This window comes from Polypterus senegalus, chromosome 10, assembly GCF_016835505.1.
Source record: "Polypterus senegalus isolate Bchr_013 chromosome 10, ASM1683550v1, whole genome shotgun sequence".
Taxonomy (NCBI): domain Eukaryota; kingdom Metazoa; phylum Chordata; class Cladistia; order Polypteriformes; family Polypteridae; genus Polypterus; species Polypterus senegalus.
This window is the reverse complement of record NC_053163.1, coordinates 58,601,362-58,608,549: the sequence shown is the minus strand read 5'-3', so window position 1 is coordinate 58,608,549 and position 7,188 is coordinate 58,601,362.

Here is a 7,188-nt window from a genome sequence, read left to right as displayed (position 1 = left end):
TCACGTTATGCCCCGAGATAATCTGACCTAAGGGAAGCATGTAGATTAAAAAGAGCAGTGGACCCAGGATAGAGCCTTGTGGAATATCATAGCATCAAGGTAATCTGTGGTGTAGCGGGTCCTGCACACAAATAAATAGTCAATGCTCTCTCGGCTTGGAGAGAGGGCGTGGTAGTGTGGCCGGTTCCCGGGTGATTCGTGATGCGGACAGTCCTTGCTTAAGTGCACAGGTGAGGAGTTGTCCGCCTCCGTAATTGTTGCCGGGAGCTGCTAATTGCCACACCTGATCCACGTCCCCGGATCATATAACAGAAGCGTGAGGCGGATGAGAGAAAAAGAAAAAATGAATGTGAAGGGAGGTTAAGGTTGAAGAAGATGGCAGGAGCAGGACGGAGAAAGCCAGTGATGGAGAAAGAACGAGTGAGCGCAAGCTCGCGCTGATTACAGGCAGCTGGGTGAGGCGAGCCCGAGTGGGGTGTTTTGCCAGCACCCGAGGGCCAACGGTAGTGGTCGCTCCTGTTGAGAGCTTGTTTAGAGCAGGAGTGACCGGGAGAAGGTTGGCTCGCCACAGCGAAGGCAGTGGGAGTTGGGGACTTGGGAAGTGAAAGGCCCAGCGTGAGCATCCTGGTCGCTGGGAGCCCAAGTCTTAGTCTGGGAGAAGCAGAACCAGAGCCAGAGATCGGAATGGTCACCAGACCAGTACAGTGAAGAAGGTCAGCTGCATGTAGGGTGACTCTGCTGGTGCATAGCCTGGATGGGAGAAGCAGGGGAGTCACCAGTAAAAGAAGGCATCGGGCTTTGTTTTAAAAGACTGCTTCCAACCATTTTTTAACCTCGGGTTTTCAAAGGATTTTTTTTCTATTGCATCTTTAACCTCCACTGTTAACTTGATTTTATTGGATTGTTTATTTGAAGATTTTTGAGAGACACTGCACTATTTATTGGGACACTGTTTTGATTTTGTTGCTGTTTTAATAAAAGCACTTTTTGCACCATCCCCTTGCTTCATTGTTGTGCCTCATTGTCCAGCTCATCAGTGACATTACCGACAGTGTCGGGTTCGAGAGCTACTAGAAGCTGGATGGGAGCATGGAGAGGAACCCGCATCATCACACGATCTTTGATGACGCTACCAGATGATGCTACAATATTTCTGAAATAATCAACCTATAGAAATACATTTCCAAACATTGAAAAGGAATTTACCAGTACTTTGCAAAAAATGCAATTAAAACATTTTGAGTTGTGGGAACAAGCTTTGCATCAGGGCTTCTGTTCAGCAATTCCATATAGGCTCAAACAGTCTTGTAAAGTACATCTATTGCCTACACAAAAAATGTTTTGTCTACTGTAAATAGACAATGGGTACATATATACTGTTGAACGATAAATTTTATATTATTCCAAGTAATATTTTGATAAACTTAATTGACTATATTGTATTAAGACTCCTTTGAGATTACTAGAAATATGCCTTCTTCGTCTTTTCACTCTGCATATTTAAAACTAATATATACAGGTTTCCCTAGAAGCTAATCTGTTCTTGAAAACTGTTTTGTACAATGAATTTTCGTAACACAAGAACATAATTATCATTCATTCAAATTTAAAAAAATAAATTAAGCATTCCCAGTCTGAAAAAATTGCCTTCATTTTTACTTACATAACACCAAAATGCTTGAAATTTGACAGAATCAGTTTAATTATAGAAATTAGTCATCAGAGCAGATGCTAATAAAACAATTTGCTTATATAATGCATAATGAGGCTGTTTACAGTACCTAGACTTTAATGTTTTAGGTTTTAAGATTCAAAAGAATGGCCTTTCGATCTTTCCAAGTGTTTCATGATTTTATTTTTGGAGCTATGATGCTCAGGATAATGTGAGAAGACTCCTTAGCAACATATGCAACAAGCATACTGAACCTGAACATAGCATAAAATGTAAGAATGACCGAGACTGGGACTGTACATCACCAATATCCAACTGTACTCTGTTCTACAGGCTGCAGAGTAGTGGACTCCAAGGATGACTATTAGCTCTTACAGTGAGTTGGCGGAAGTAGCAGAATTATTCTGGTGGGAGCAGACCATTTTTTGCAACCTTTAAAAAGAGTACTTTTGCAAAGATACTTTATTCCTTTTCTATGCTGAAACAGCCTTTCACTTGGCTACTAAAAAAATGTACCGTGCCTGTTAAAGCTTATGAGTCTGCTTAAAATTACTGGAATGTTTTGATAATTTGTTTAAACAGAAAGTGCTAAAAACTCTGTAGCATTGTGGGTCTAGCGTTTTAAATCTGTGGAATGTTGTTTGATTCATATTTTTAAATCAAATGCATAATGCAGTGCTGTTACTTTAATGCATGTATGTTTTCAAGAACTATTCTTGAGTTACACAAGCATGCCATGCTCTTTCTAAGTTATACAAAAAAGATGTGTAGTTGTCTCCTAGTGACTGCAGTTGATGTGTGAAGCGTGAGCTAATGCAACTGATTTTATAAACAGTATTTTATTTTTATTAGCCCAAACTTAATTTATGTAGAGTATAGGTATATAAAATCGGACAAATGCATTACTGGAGAGAGAAAGAAAGTGGCGAATGAGGCAGAAATCATACGAAAAATGATTTGATTCACTGTGAAGACTTCAAGTTTCAAGACATGTGCCACCTTGGCAGACGTAGTGTTGGTCTTCATTTTTTTTACAGAAAAATCCATTTTCTGTAGTGATTCCCACATTCTTATTTTGTCATGTCATAGCTATTTCAATAATGATTAAATATGAAAATTTGTTAAGCCTGCTTTCGTGCCTGCATGTTTGCTCTATTTTATTGCCAAGGGCTGAGAACCAAGTTCCTTTTTCAGCTAGGTCAATTGAGCTGTGGCAGGAAGGCTATAGTGTCATATCTGAATGAGATCTGAAGGAACTACTAGTATAGGGTAGTGGACCATTGTTCTGTGCATTACGAACTAAAGTAGTGACAGAGAATTTGACATTGTATAAAGGATTCTTATTAAAAAGAATCTGCATTAAAAAGCCTTTCCCCAAAAGTCTTCTTATGAGAAAACACAGCTCAGTCAGTAAATAGGAATATCCGGCTTAAGTATGATTCCTAAAATGAAATACTTCATTATATACCTGAAATTTGGCAAAGCAGTTGTGCGTAATTTGGGGAAAGCCTGTTTTCAGATTAATGGGATTTGCAGAATATATAGGATTTCACATAATATATAGACTCAAGCTTGCTTGAATATATATTGGATTTGATTTACACATACTGAATATGACTTAATATATTTAGACACTGACTTTGAATATCAGGATTAACTCCACACAATATTACTTTATATATTCAAATCTGACTTGATATAATATATTTAAAATTAACATTACATATTTATATACTAATTTTATATTGTTAGACAATAGACAGACTATGACAATTAAGGCATCACCCTGCTGACCATATATAACTGGAATTTGATAAAATAAAGAAAACACACAATAATTGTCTTTCCAAATACAAGTTCTTAATTGAACTTTCTCAAGATGGCAGATTTTCCAGTCTTTAAGACCTTCTGACATGAAGAAGCAGGTCCAGGTGAATGGATACTGGAAGTGACATTGGTGGTGTTTTAACAGTCTTAGAGGGAAGAAGAGAAAAGGCATTAGGACATAGCGGCAACCTCTGGAGTGACAGGAAATTACACTCAGAGTCCTTAAGCTGTGCCCTGTGAACACGTGCTTGAAAAATTCAAAATTGACTTTACATACTGTATTCAGGCAATGACTTTATATTGTGTATTTAAGAATTTGACACCTCATAATATACAGTATATGCTGTGCAAAAGTCTTAGGCCTCAAAAAAAGAATAGCTTTAACATTGTTGTGGGCTCTAAGTATATATTTGTTTATGAATACATGATATAACTTTAAAATGCATACAAATAACATTAATAAAGGTTTGTCTTTGACAGGGTTAAAATCAATAGAATGATTACTACCAAAATAGCCAAAATTCAGCATTTTGCTATACCTTTGGGAATACAATTTACTGGAAAAAATCTTTCAACATGCTAACACCCATAACACACTGTGAACATAGCGTACACTTCCTTGGACTGAAAGCCTACAGAAAAAAAATTAATTGTATTAGCCAGGCAATTTTGCATCATAACCCTCAACAAACGTTATTCCAAATTCCCATCAGTGCCCACCATGTGTCAGCTCATTTAATAGCAACACAGGATCCCCTTGTATTCAACCTTAATTGATGTTTCAATGCAAACTATATACTTTACATATTGTGAACGGCACCCGGGCACAGACAGGCGGACATGTTGTTGTCAAACAACCACACGTTTATTTACAGAATATTTACAAATTATGGTCACAAAGACCCCAGTCTATTTGGTCACTCAGACCCAGTTTAGTGCACAATACCCCAATAAACACTCAGTCCTGGCCACAATGCCTTTCTTCGGGCCGCCTCCACTCTCCACTGCTTCGTCCTCCTTCCACCCAACTCTAGCCAATGACTGGAGGGAGGCGGCCCCTTAAATAATGCCCCCGGATGAGCCCCAGGTGTTTCCGGCCTCTTCTCCTTAGCCACGCCCCAGCGTGGCGGAAGTGTCGGCTGCTTTCCCGGCGGCTCTCCGGGCGCCACACAAAGTCTTCCCCCCGGCACTTCCTGGTGTGGCGGAAGTGCCGGGCTCCCGGGATAATTAGGCACCGGGGCGCCGCCTGGCGGTGGCCACGGGTCCCTACAGGGCTGGGCTTCCAAGCCCTGTACCCGAGGCCCCCTGCCTAACCAGGACGGACGCCCCCAGTCAGTCTGGAGGAGGTACACGCCCTCCTCCGGTCTTCCAAGGCGTCCCGGCCGGGCTCCATCCCCGGCCAAAGACCACACAGGGTAAACCGGCATCGGGGCGCCGCCTGGCGGTGACCACGGGTCCCTACAGGGCTGGGCTTCCAAGCCCTGTACCCGTGGTCCCCGATATAACCAGGACGGACGCCCCCTCGCGGTCTGGAGGAGGCCGGGGACCACAATATACAAATCATTAATTTTAAATATAGTGTAAATTCATAAAAATTTAATTAAAACTTATTATACTCTCTGCTATATGTGCTAATAGTCGTTAGAGGTTGAATAATTAAAACTTGGAAGTAAAATTCTGAAAAGCCTCAAGAACGGTTTAAATTCTGGACAGTACAAACAAGCAGGCAGTAAGGTTAGCATAATCTAATACCATTAGGTTAGCACAAAGGTACTTGAGTGTGTTCCCTCTTCACTTAATTATTAGGTGGAATCTAATTAAGACTAATTAAGCAGGGTTCTCAGAAATATTTGTTTGAATTTTTAGTGATGGGCTACAGCTGACTCACAAGTTAAGTCTCATTCAGTGTGCTTAGTGATAACACACTTATAATGATGAGAGAACACCATAGAATTAACTTCATTGTGAGTTTAGTGAAATCACAGAAATTTTGGGAAACTGTCTAACTCTGCAAAATGCATTGAGGTCAATTGAGAAGGAGGAACAAAACTATGTTTGAGTGGATTATAATGGAACTAAGATCTTTAAAGTGTCCCAGAGGACTAGGGAATTGTCTATCAACTTTTCTAGACCATTACTGTGGCCAAAAATGGTATTTGTACTATAATGAAGAAGTGCTAGTGACTGTGACACCATGCCTCAAACAACAAAGGATACAGACGGAACAATAACCACAAAGAAAATACAAAACAATGGCCACAAAGAAGAGCAGGAGACATTAGATGTATCCTTAATGACTTCTTCATTATTTAGGACATCCTGGTGAAACCAAATGTTTTTCTGGAAGGAAACAGTGCTAGTAGTGGGCTTGGAAAGCCCATAAAGATGTAGGCCATTCAAACTACGTTTATCCAGGTAGAGACCACACTTTGCCATCTATTCTATCATTCATTTTTCTTAAATCAGACTGTTTTTCTGAAGCAACATCTATAAGAACTATATCCATATAAAGAGTTTTTTATTGACGGACTTGTTTTTCTAGTTATTGTTGTTGCTGCTCTAGGGGTTATAGCATATCATCACTGTGGTAATGATTAAGTTATTTGAATGGATAATTGCAAGACATCTCAATCAATTTCCCTTTTGAATCCTCTTACTAGACAGGATTTAAATGCAAATTATTTGAGCCTATCAACTTACTCATTTGCTGGCTGTAGCCACTACAATGTCAGTTTTCCTTCCTTCTCTTCTATACATATTGTTGCTGGAATTTAGTTTAAATACTCTAGAAGTATTTCACAATAGCGCCATTAAGTCTGTTTAGTGGCTGTTAGCAGTTGATAAGTTTTTTGTATAAGCCGAGTCATTCAATAATTTTTTCCATGTTTCCCTGGATTTAGTTTTATTTTATTTAGTTGTATTGAAATTTTTGAGCTATATGGGCAATGTCACCATCCTCCTCCAGACAGCAGAGTGTACCTCTAGGCTCCTGAAAAGCTTGAGGTACTGGTAAGATGAGCTTGGATTAAGATAAAACCAGCCATGTCTTCCAGTCTCTCCATCCAGAAAGGAGTCAGGAATGGTAAGATCTCAGTCTCCGTTGAAGAGAAAATCACACTTTTGATGGATCAACCTGTGTAAATCCTTGGAAGGATTTACTGTATACAGCTGACTTGTCACACAAGCACATGGCTGCTTCTGTCACAACCCAGCTTGTAGACGGTCAGAGCAAGATTGAACAAGGCTTCTTACCAGGGAAATTAAGGCCTGGTGTTACTAGTTCTCATTATACTAACATTAGATTTTGTCCCCTGAAGCTGTATGACATCACATTAACAACAGCTCAGAAATTGGACTTAAAAGCCATCAACTACATCTATAAATAGTTGGACATTCCTATGTGTCTTTCCAAAATGGTACCTTTTAGGAGAAACTCTTTGAAGCATTCACTGAAATCCAGTAGTTTGGTCTGCAAACCCTCAGAAGGTGAAGCTCATTTTTCAGCTGAGAGACTCTTCTGACCTGTCTGACCAAAATCCCAGGTCCAAGTTTGCAAAGGACACAAGTAGAATGTAATGCAGACAATAGATCAGACTAATAATTGACTGAAGTTTCAAGAAATCACTGGTTCCAGACATCTAGGCAGGGTCAGTTTTAGATGGGGGGCAGCACCCAAGATGTGGTCAAAA